This window comes from Protopterus annectens, chromosome 6.part0 (assembly GCF_019279795.1).
Source record: "Protopterus annectens isolate FY-2018-M chromosome 6.part0, PAN1.0, whole genome shotgun sequence".
Classification (NCBI taxonomy): Eukaryota; Metazoa; Chordata; order Ceratodontiformes; family Protopteridae; genus Protopterus; species Protopterus annectens.
In genome coordinates this window covers 857,339,780-857,352,315 of record NC_056737.1, presented here as the reverse complement: position 1 = coordinate 857,352,315, position 12,536 = coordinate 857,339,780, and the positions used below count along the sequence as shown (strand labels likewise).

The window sequence follows — 12,536 nt, the reverse complement described above, 5'->3', positions numbered from 1 at the left end:
CTCAGGGTGGGCAGTGTGACAAAAAGGGGGTCAGTGCCACCAAAATGTGATGACTGGGGCATAGATGTCATTTGAATCTCACCAGTGCCGACAAAATATTGAAGGTAAGTCCTAGCTGACACGAGAGGAGTGTTGTCTCTCAAGTTACACAACTGGTACCCAGCAAGTTAACCTAAAAGAAAGAAAGTGCGTACAAGTCTAACACAATAATTTATTCACAAACTGCAACCTGTCCCCAAGATCAATAAGGGAATATGCACTGCTGAGTATGAGCTTTCATACCCACCCCAGGATTAGACTTTGCATTAGCCATCTTCATGGCTCTATGATCAGCACTCCAGACCCTTTTCCCACCACATTCTCTCTTTCTCACACACTCTTTCTCTATGAACTGTGTCTTCCAGTGCCCCTTTACCATATTAACTGTCTTTCTCACAAGTTAATATTTTCACACACATATATGCATACAAATCACAGGGAAGGCTGACAGAATTCTTCAACTCCCCACAACTTTCTTCCTGTCATGGTAGTACTGACTCCACTTTCAAATGGCCAGAGAACTCCAGTTACCTGCTGCTCTTACAAAAGACAAATATTAAATCCTACACTTTAGTATTTTCACTGGTAGGAGGCCAAAATAATCTAGCTAAGTGAGATGGGAGTTGCCACAATTTGTTAACCTACTATGGTAAATGAAAACAACCTCTCAGGCAATAAATAGCTATTATGCATATATAATAAAGACCCGCCACAATTGCTTAAGAATGAATAAACATTACTTAAACAATAATACAAAGTAATGCAAAATTGCACATGAAATAGTAAACCGACATAGTTAAAAACACAGAAGTATTTGAAGAAAATCTCTATCTAAGCTATCTATATACATCTATCTGTCTGTAGCTTAAAAACTACTGAACCCTTTACTGTTATAATTTCCTAGAAGATTAATAGGCAGAAATTGTAGATAACAAACTTACAGGGAAAAGGTCACCTCAATATCTTAATTTATGAGCATATGCAGATAGATAATTTCAGTTTGAACAACACCAGGTTGCTTTGTTCATCACTAGAAGCTTAAGCAACCAAATATTGGAGCCCCAGGCATACCTCACATTGAAGGCATTCATATTTATGTAGTTACTAAAATTTTGTTTCAGAATAACCACTTCCTCCTTACCAGAGGATTACATCATTGACTATGCACTCAGGACCAAAGGAAAGTGATGAGGGGTTGTATCTATATTTATTAGCCACCCATTGTCTTAGTTCAGATATTATAAGATACCAGCCTAGAACTTTTAGAGGTGCTAGTGAATCTCAACAAAAATGCCTACCACATCATTGCTGATGATGGATCACCTCTATGTCCCCAAATGAGCATATTAATTATCTAAATCATTCTTGACAAGCTACCCATCAAGCCTAATTCCATTTTTATGGCACACTTTACTTCTCTGTCAACTGGTAAACATTTACAACCTTTATTGAACACATCTAGAGATTCTTTAACATTACAAATACCAATTCCCAAGTGCAAATTGTCATTACCACCCCTACCAATGGTGTTAAACTCCTTGACCTTGTTTTATTTACTTATTTTATTTTATTTTTATTTTTATTTGCTTACTAGGGTATAACACAGATCGATTTGGACCATTGTTAGGTTCAACCTGGGGATACAGAAATTCCCATATTAAAAAAAATAACATTCTAAGAAATTGTTGAGTTCATGTCAACCTGGCATTATAAAAATGTTGAGTCCATATCAACACAGTATTCACACACAAAGATTGAGCATGATATGTACTTTTAAATAAGCAGTAAGAAATATAATAGAACTGTTCATTCATAGCACTATTTACAGTAATATATTAGTGTATTCACAGAACCTAAATACAGTGCAATATAGATATTGTATTGACCCTGAAAATGCTCTCTATCCTGTTCCTCCCCATGTGTCTCTGCCTCCTTGACAAAATTAAAACCCCTACCATTAAAGTCACCTTCAATACTAGCCACCCCACTCATAAAAAAATATGCACAGTATTTCAGAATTATTTGAAAGCCAACTTACTACTACTTCCAAGTATCCTAGACAAGTACAGCTGGCACATTCCGATTAACAATCCATTCATGATGCTATCCTTGTCTCTGTGTACTCCTTAGACCTCTACTCCCTTATCAACAGATGTATAGAAGAGGCAGTTCTCATCTGCAACAAGTAATACATTCAAAAATAAGTCTATATAGTGCATTGCCCATATAAATCAACTCTACTGGAAAAAGAAAAAGCTCATGATTCTGCAAAGAAATCCTTCTTCCATATTATAAAACAACTTAAAAGTATTAAGCAAGACCCACGGGTATGTAATTAGTGCACAAAGCCAATTAGGAACTTAGAATTGATTCCAGTACTAAGGACAACCACAATGACTTCTTCAGCGAAGTTAGGATTCTCAGAAATAGCACTCAGTTCTGCTCTGAGCTTATCTCCAATAGCTTTCTGCACACTTTCCCTCTCTGATTACAAGGGTGACATGGGTAAGCTTCATGGTAGCTCTCTAGAGTAGCATAATGAACACTATGTGCCTCACATTATTTATTGTTATTAAGGCTTTGTGACTTTTACTACTCTCAGTAGTGTAATATAATGTATGTTGCTACCTCTCAGATTTGCTATGAGTGGCATGCTGATACCTCTCATATTACTATGTCTGGCATGCTGCTACCTCTTAGCAGTGTTATTTGTAACTTTCTGCCACCTCTCAGCAGCACTATTTGTAGCATGCTACTACCTCTTACCAGTGCTATGAGCAACATGCTGCTACTGCTTAGCAATACTATGTGTAGCATGCTGCTACCTCTCAGCAGTGACATATGCTGCATGATGCTGATGCTTACCATTACAACATGCTTCTTGTTACTGCCACTCAGAAGTGTTATGTGCTACCTCATAGAAGTGCTACATGCTGCTCTTAGCAATGCTATGTGTCGATTGTTCTTACCTCTCACTAGTACTATCTGTGGCATGCTCCTACCTCTCAGCATTGCCATGTGCTGCATTATGCTAACCCTCACTATTGCAACATGCTTCACGTTACTACTTCTCAGATGTGTTATGTACTGCATGCTGCTACTTATTAGAAGTTGTATATGCTGTATGCTGCTGCATCTCAACATTGCTATGTGTTGCATGTTGCTATCTCTCAGTATCTTTGTTGTCATCATGCTGCAACTTCTCGGTATTGCTATGTGTTGTATGCTGATAACTTTTAGTATTACTATAGGCTTCATGTTGCTACAGCTCAGTAACATTATGTGCTGCATCTGCTGTCTCTCAGTATTATAATGAGCTGCATCTATATTGCTGCATTTTAACATTGCTATGTGCTTAATACTCTCAATAGAACTGTATGCGGCATGCTTCTACCTCTCAGTAATTCTATGTGCTGATTCGTACTACCTCTCACTAATGCTATGTGAGAGGTAGCAGGAATCAGCACATAAAATTACTGCTACCTGCCACCTCTCACTAATGATGCTTGTTGCATGCTGCTATCTCTCAACATCACTATGTGTGCATGCTGATCCATCTAAGTATTACAACATGCTTCATGCTGCTACCTCTCAGTAGCATTATGTGCTGCATGCTGATGCTTCTCAGTAGTGCTAGTAGTGCTGTGTGTTAAAAACTACTGCATCTCAACAATACTGTGTGGTCAATGCTTCTACTTCTTAGAAGTACTACATGCAGCATGCTTCTACGTCTCAGGAAGTGGTTCCCTATTGTTTTGTTCAATGCACATTTGGTCAACAAATGTTAGGGCAGGTTTAGGTTGCTGAACATTTGAAATCTCAAAGGTATGTTTCATTGTGACAAGTAAGTGGGGTTTGGATGGGGTTAGAGTGTTTATGCATGTGTTTGGGTGTTGTTAGGGTTGGGGTCAGGGTGAAGTGAGGGGATAGATGTTGTATGTTTTGTGCAAATGTCTGTATTTAAAGATTAGGGTCAATGTTAGTTAAGGGGATAGATGCAGTGTTGATAGTATGTGTGTGTGCATGTTTGTGTATCCAAGTATGTCCTGTGTAGTGATAGTGTTACGGGGGGGGGGTTAAAGGTGAGATATAGGGTTAATGTTGGAGCCAGAGGCAGAGTTTGGTTTAGGGTTAGAGTTAGCACACATTATTAAGGTGGTCTGCTATCTCTCAGCAATGCAATGTGATATTATGCTGTTACCTAGAATATCGAGACAGTTGAAAAAAGACTGACAATTTTGACAGGTTGAAATATTGTCACTTCAGAATAATGACCAACGGAAGTAGGAGGTTGTGCAAAGTCACACAACAGTGGGAACTGGGGTTTAGCCTTTTGTCCACTGCAGTGCAGTCTCGGACTTAGTATAATTAACTTGGGGTGCAGGGGACTTGCCCCACTGCAAAACAGCTTGTTTTATATGTTTTGGGTTTTGAGGTTCCAGTCTGTCGATCTTTTGAGTTTTCTGGTCTCAACGTTTTCATTGTCAACATTCTGGTATGTTGATCTATATATCTAGCTTTGAACATGCACTGGCACTCTGTGTAGTAAAGTTTAGGTTGCTATGGAAACAAATAGTCAAATATACTTTGAAATGTGGAACAGTTAAGATTTTTACTATACATATTAACTTCAGGTTTATCCACTTGGAAACTTGCAGCTGAAGAAAAATGAAGAAAATTTGTTACTCATGAGTACTCATCCATGTGATCAAGTTGTTGAGTCTTTCGGCTTTTCCCGGTTAGGGGTCACCACAGCGGAACTCCGATCCGCTAATGATTGGTAGTTGATTTTTATGTGCCAAGTTACCAGCCCTGATGCACAACCTTCAACGAAGGTACGCCCATTCATGCATGTCTTCACGCAGCAGATGCTCTAGCTGAGAATCGAACCGGACAGCGTCTGACTGTGAGGCGACAATGCTACCGCAGCACCACAAATTTCAAATAAAAGGAAAGGAGGCACAGTTACAGATGCTAGAAATACATGTTTCTAACTTGGCATTTTAAAATTATAACATTTTATATAGCAGTAGGGAGCACTTCTATTTACTCTTTCTTTAGACCATACAGTTAAAACAAAGCCATGGTTAAACATTCTTATTCAAGACTGTTTCTTTATATGCAGTTATCTATAGCCTATGAAAACAGATGATTCATCAGCTAAGGCTGCTTCAGACCTACTACAAAAGTTACTTAGATAATCCTGGTTTCTTCTAGAAATATTGGTATCCTGAAAATATTTTAAATATGGCAGCAGTGTCAGTGGCACAACACTTGTCTTTGGTGTAGAAGACCGGGTTCTATTCTATTGGTTCTATTCCCATATCAGGTTGATTGATTGCTGACATTGCATTACGGCATAAGGAGGGTGCTGCATTCCTGAGCATATCATCCTTCACATGAGATATTAAATTGAGGTCTCATCTGCATGAGTTTGTGGTAGCTCAGGTAGATACAAAAATTCAACAGCACCTATTAAAAGGAGTAGGGGAAGCTCTCCAGTGCCCTGGATAAATTTCCGTATTAGAATAATTGCCACCTCAGTTCTGCAAAGAGACTACAAGCTTAGTGGGACTAATGCAGCCAGCAAACGATAAATGAAAATAAACAATATAATTACATAGCATATAATATAGCAATACACAATGGAAGGGTATGGATAATTTATATTTTACTCCAAAAAAGGGCACATTATTTGGTCATGCATTTGCAGCTTCAGTGACCAAACTAGAGTCCCCGCCATGACTAAATAATATGAATTACTGGGTCTATATTATAAGCTCAAAGCAACATATTTTCGAACACCTAAAGGTCGACATGTAAAGAACGAAAGCTGAAAACCGTGAAAGGCCACTTCCGTGAATTTTTTCACAGGGAAAAAAATTTGCTTGGCCGGCAAACAGAAAAGCTTTCAAACACTAATCAAGTCGGGGTCGTCACCCCCCCCCCACCCCACCCCAACTAAATATACCAATGCCGAGATTGCTCAGTTCCCAATAACAGCCAAGTGAATTTTTTCCCTGTGAAAAAATTTGCAGAAGTGGCCATTCGCAGTTTTCAGCTTTCCCTCTTTACATGTTGATGTTTAGGTGTTCGAATAGATGAATCTTCAAGCTTATAATATAGACCCAAATTACCCACAGTCTTGCCATGCTGCACTGTTATTATATGACATTGTTTTAAAAAAGAAATATCTTATCTTTAAAACAAATACATGTTATTATATGCACTTAGTTTTTCCATCTCTCTCAGTGCTGAAACTAAGTTCTTTCTTACCTATTTTCACCCCTTTAGTTACCTTAAACCTCAACATCATGTCTTTAGAAATTAGGCAGAATAGATGTAGCTGCTCCAAAATCTGTAGGAAAGAGTTTCCCTGTAATACTACTGACCCTACAGGCAAACACTAACCATTACCATATCGAACTAAGAAACTTTATGTATTCTACACCCTTAACTATTCCCATCCTAATCCACAATTCTTTGTTGGATATGCTTGCTTCTAATATTCTGACCCTCTGCCTAACCCTCACGCTTTACCTTAATCCTACCCAATAAAAAAAAAAAATTGTAATCTACTGCATTACTTTTATTTAGTGTTGCCTATCTAGTATATGCTTTATTATTGTATCTACCTCTCTGTACTTATTTAATATTCATTATGCATTTAATGTGTACTTTAATACTTGCTGTTTCCTTGTTCTTGTAAAATGTCTTGACTTTCATGTATTATTTGCAGCTTTCATAACCGAGCATCCACTAAAAATGGGTACCTGCCCAGTCAGACTTTTCCGGTAAACAAATGTTAAATAAATAAATAAAGTTAAGCTGACACACGCGCACACACACACACACACACACACACACACACACACACACACACACACACACACACACACACACACACACACAGTTGTAGATAGATATTTGTGGGGTTATTATAGCTGTTATCCTGACATGAATGATATATGATAATGATGTCTGTTTTAAATGTTGTAATGTCGATGTTTCTGGCAATGTTGAATTGCTTATTGTTCTGAATGGCACAGCTGTTGGACTGCACATGTTTGTAGTCTGACGTGCGAGAGTACAAAAAAATTTAATTTAAAAAGTAAGTGGGTATCTTGCTATATAACGTGCAGTGTTGTCATTGCCTTTCTTGTGAATGACTTTAAATGTGGAGGACATTAAGCTCTGAGCCCATCTTTCTATGCATAAAGGTGGTTCAGTCCTTGAGTTGGAAGAAAATTGTCTTTAGAACTTCATGATCTATGAGCAAAATAAAGTCTTTTCCAATCAGAGATATATGAAAATGTCCACATGCTCATAAAATAGCTAAGGACTCTTTTCAGTCTGATAATACATTTCTCTCAAACTTTGTAAAACATCTGCTTTTCTAAACAGTCACTCTTGTCTAATGTGGCATTGTGTCCAGTTCTAAAAGTTTCTTGCAGTCATGGTTGAAATAATCTGCTACTGCTTCAAGGCCCAGGATCTTTTTTAAAGTTCATATAGAGTTTTTTTTTTATTATTATTACTGTCAGTCCTTTCAAACATAGATCCTTTTCTTCATTAGTTCGTTCAGTGATATATTTATTGTACTAAAATCTTTCATGACTTGTGCAGTATAGTCCGCCAAACTAAGCAGACTCCTAACAGCCTTGATATTGCTTGATGAAGCTAAACCATGAAGTGATTTGACCTTATTATGAACAGGTGTCATGCTTTTCTAAGGAAAGCTAGAACCATACAACTAAGGGTTTCCTTTGTCAAGTTCAAACTTGCCTTTACTGAGTGTAAGGCCACAGTCTTTCAAAGTTCTTGATGGCTTTAACATGTTCTGCCTTGTATGGATCTAACATGTTCTGCCTTGCTCTTGGTAGCTGATACACCTTATCTCATCTGTTAAGTGACATGTTGAAAGATTTATGTTTGAGAACTGACACCAGATATGAGTGTTGTATACTTTCAGAGCTTAATGTGTGTAGAGAAAGTAGTCATGGGTCTGCTGTCAGGATGATGAGCAAGCTGATGGTAGTCTGACATGAGAATTCGTTTTTTATTAAATTCAGCTCAATGATCATGTAATATGCTGTTAGTGTAAGATGGTTGTCCTGCTATATGGCCTGATTAGCTGTTATATATCAGCACATATTCTCATCTCATGTGGTCTTCTGGCCTTTGTTGGTTTCCCAGTTGGGAACCCAAGGTTTTGATTCTGACACTTGACCAACTATGGTTTGTTCTAATAACTTCTTTTTAATTCATCATCCACTACATATAATATGTGATGTACAGCTCCCTAAAACATGACAAACCCTCTTTTCCTGAGTCTTCCAAATATAAGAAGTTTCCATGAAATCCTGGGTTACTTCCCAGCACTAAAAACATAATTTACTTTTATTCTGAAGAAACTGAGGGGGGCACAAGAATGAATCAGCATAACAAAAAGGACACCTAATAGGACAGTCATGTTTAACGGCTCAGTCTTACACTAGACTGGGAGATACAGAAGGGCTATTTAACACAAGTCTGCATGATTCCTGTGAGACATATTCTATTATTTTGTTTAAACCAGTCCCATGTGCTATGACTATTTTTAATATCAATGTTACTATCTGTCTATCCAGCTATCTATCCATCTAAATAACTATCCATATATTTTTAACAACCAAACCTTATTCAGCACTAACAAAAATGAAATACAGTACATATGGGTGCAATCCAGCCTTACCTTTGACAAAGTCAGCCTTCCAAAAAAAAAAGATTGAAAGTTTGCCGTCTGACTGCTGTGCACATTTCCAGAGCTCGATACAAGCTTATTTTTGATTCCAATTACATTATGAAATAATGAAATTCCTGCTGAAGCCTGTCCGAGTCATTTGAAAACTCTGGAACCTTCTAATATGAGAAGGGTCTCTGGTCTATGCCATTTCATCACAATGTAGCTATAGTGAGCTGGAGCTTGCAATAACAAAAAGCACTGGAAAGTCACAAAACTCCTGATGGCACTACCTAGAAGCAAGCGCTAGCATGTGTCCTATAAAAGGGGTGGGAAAGATCCATCAGTGCACCATTTTAAAAGTCAATGGGCTGTGGTCAATGGTTTCAATCAACTGAGGTACATGTTTAATGAACACTGACTCTATGAACTGCAGGATGTCCTCTGAGAGTATGAAGCATATGAAGGTATAGAACGCGGAGCTTGACCGTTTCACTGTGTTTTTATAATGCCATTCTTTTCTGTCAGTCAGAGAAGGATGGGACAGTTTTATCTTTGCGATGAGGAACAATAGTATTGTTTGCCTATGCACACATGATAACATTTTATAACTAATAATTAGAGGAAGGGGCAGCTGGAGGTATGCTTTAACAGCTGAAAACCTATGGACTCTGTGAATGAACATTCCTGTACCACTGAGGAATTCTGCTATACGAGATAAACTATTTCACACTATCAAATGAGTTCTTAGACTCCCCTGGGATAATGAAGAGATGTCAGTTGCTTTTTCCTACACATTTGATTGTTTATTCTATTCAGTAAAATATTTCTTCCAACCACAAAGCAAATTAGTGTCTAGGCATGCTACTAACTATATGTCTTATGTTTCTCTGTACTTTCTTCAAGACACTGCAAATTTCCCTTTAAAGACAAAAAATATGAATTGATTTTGTGCATTTAACTTTTTTTTGCTAAATGACAAAGATTCCATCTTTGTCTGCAACATAAAAAAGTGCCAAACTTGAGTCTGGGAATAAGAATCTAGATTTTCATTGTTTCAGATATGTATACCTTGTTCTCCACACTTTGGGCTTAGAGATGTTCACCTGATTAGTATGGAGTTCTGCAACAAGCATCTTCATGTCAATAGAAAATTTGCTTACCCGTGGTTTATTTTTTCTTGAATAAATCATGAATATTTTGATCCTTGGGTTTCTTTGGTTATCCCTGGAAAACCAAATCCAGAAGTCATGGAATTCATTTTTACTCACTAATGTCTGAAAGTCCACTCTTTCTGCAGTTTTACAGGTTCATACCTGATATTACACCATGCTGAGAGTTATGTGACTCAGATTATCCAGTGACCAGCTCAGCGTAATGGCTTGAGTGACCCAGGAGGTTAATACTGCATAACTCTTGACTTAGTCACTCAGTCAGATCACATAACTCCCAGCAGGTTTCCATACAGAACAACAAAATAAATTGTCTTCACTACACTTATAAAATTTCTGGTATCCACTGGTTAGTGATCTTATCACATCTTTCCAGCAAACATTTTCCTAAACTGTATTACATTTTGTGACATTAGAGCACTATAATCTGTGTGATTATACATGCTAATTAATCAAACACTGTGAAGTAAAGCCAGACTAAACTTAAAAGTTATATATTTTTACATGGTATAATAGCTATAATACCTGCTATGGGTGAAGTTATATAGGAGTTTCTCCCACCACCATTGTGTGGGTGTTCCCATGGGCTTTGTCATTATTATTATTAAACATGGTCAGGTAGAAGTAATCGGTGCATGACTCCCATGCCTTGCGGTTATTTTAGCTGTAGCATCTAACGGATAATTGTTATCACAATGGAACTACAGTCTTTGGGGTTCTTCCATTTTAATGGCACCAGCCTGCCACAGTCAACATAAGTACTTTTAGTTTAACTAAATTCACTAGTTAAACATGGTATCAACGAGGCTGAAGTATAAGAAAGCATCTGATTACCATCTGTTTATGTCTTGACATGTATGATGGCTCCATTTTACATTTCTTCACATAAAATCTGGCTCGTAACTACGTTTGTTTTTTCTGCAAAATGTAACTGTTCTTTTTCGGATAACTGTCTAAATTCACTTGTTAATATAAATGGTCTGTAATGGAGTTTTTCTCCTAGGGCCTTCTCTGAAAATGAGCTTTGCTCAGTCGGACTTCTCCAGTCAACAAAGACAAATTAATTGATTAATTGTCTGAGCTAAGCCCATGCAAAGACTAACTATGCATGGGATTAATATTTGAAGGCCATCTGTTTTCAGAATTAAGGAAGTGCTCCTCCTAACGTAATGATTTTAAAGGTCTGTGCTATAATTTCTAACACAGAGTTTGAGAACAATGCTCCAGTACGACCAAAAACTAACTAAAACTAAAATCATCACCTGGTAATCTGTAAACTTCGAAGAGTTCATTACATTTTTTACCATCCAAACAAGCTCTTTAAACCAATTTGTTGAACAATATCTTCCAAATTATTCAGTTCATTCTACAATCCCTTACCTCACAAAGACCCATCCAACCCATAAACTGCATGACAATTCCACACTGGCAACAGCAATATCAAAACTCTGTAATTAACTGTCATATTCTATTAGTTAAATCATCAATGAGCTTTCATTCAAGAAAACACTCAAACAACATTTTAATCTTTGCTGGACCTGCATTTGCAATGGGAAAATAACTTATTACACCATGCCAGGGGTTAGGTAGTACTTGTCAACTAGTTACAATATTCCAATTACCAAGGTAGCCAGGAGGTTAATTCTGCATAACTCAGCTAACACATTAACAAAGTCATAACTCCTTATTTGCAACCATTGTAACGAAAGTGCCAGCTAGTTCAACTACTGACTCTACTCTTCACTTTGAAAGGTACATTCCAACAGTAGTTGGATCCTTGCTAATGAATAATTTCATGAGCAATTAGCAGGGACATCTGATCCTGTTACCTCTGAGTCCACCAGACAGAGTTTTAAAATAAATGCGGCAGGCAATACTGTTGATACTCAGATGTCTGTCATTATTTAGTGATGTCAATCCCCAATGCTTTTGCAGAAAGAAACACACATTTTAAAGAAACACAGCAGAACAAAAATATGAGGCAAAAATCTGGACATTCTGCCAAAATCAGTTGAGAGGTATGGCCTTGTCTGCAGAACAAAAGTATGCAGCATGACATTCCCCTTTCAGGCCATTTTGGGTATTAGAAATTAGAAATTATACAATGACTGGCCATTAATATTCCAAAACAAGCACCCTCATTGGTCAGCCCAATCAGCATGCCCATTGTAAATCCTAGCATATACCAATGGAAAAAGGTCCAGTCGCCTGGACTTTTTTCCATTGATATATACTGTAACTTTTAGGAGGGTTTTTTGTTTTGTTTTTTTTTTTTAACAAAAATAAAAAAAATCTGAAATCCAGACTCTGGACATACCAGAGAGACAGGATGGAGAAAATTCTAGGAAAATCAGGTACGTTATTCAAAACTAAAGACACGTACCTGATTTTCCTTGTATTTTTTCCATTCTGTCTCTCTCTCCTGCCCCTAAACTGTCCGAAATGTTTTTTTTTTTTATTAAAAAAGAAAAGAAAAGAAAAAAGGAACAACGGAGACCTTCTTTCCTCTGTTGCTTCCATTGCACAGCACTGATTAACTGCATAAGCATGGAAACACAAGTCCCATACACACGCGCAGTACATCAGACAAAGCCCCAGGATAC

General features: G+C 37.5%; 1 protein-coding gene across 1 annotated transcript in view; it reads left to right on the top strand.

Moving 5' to 3' along the window:
- Window positions 1-12,536, top strand: part of AMN (amnion associated transmembrane protein) — a 151,748-nt gene that overhangs the window by 16,464 nt on the left and 122,748 nt on the right. The gene's annotated exons all lie outside the window — the stretch shown is intronic.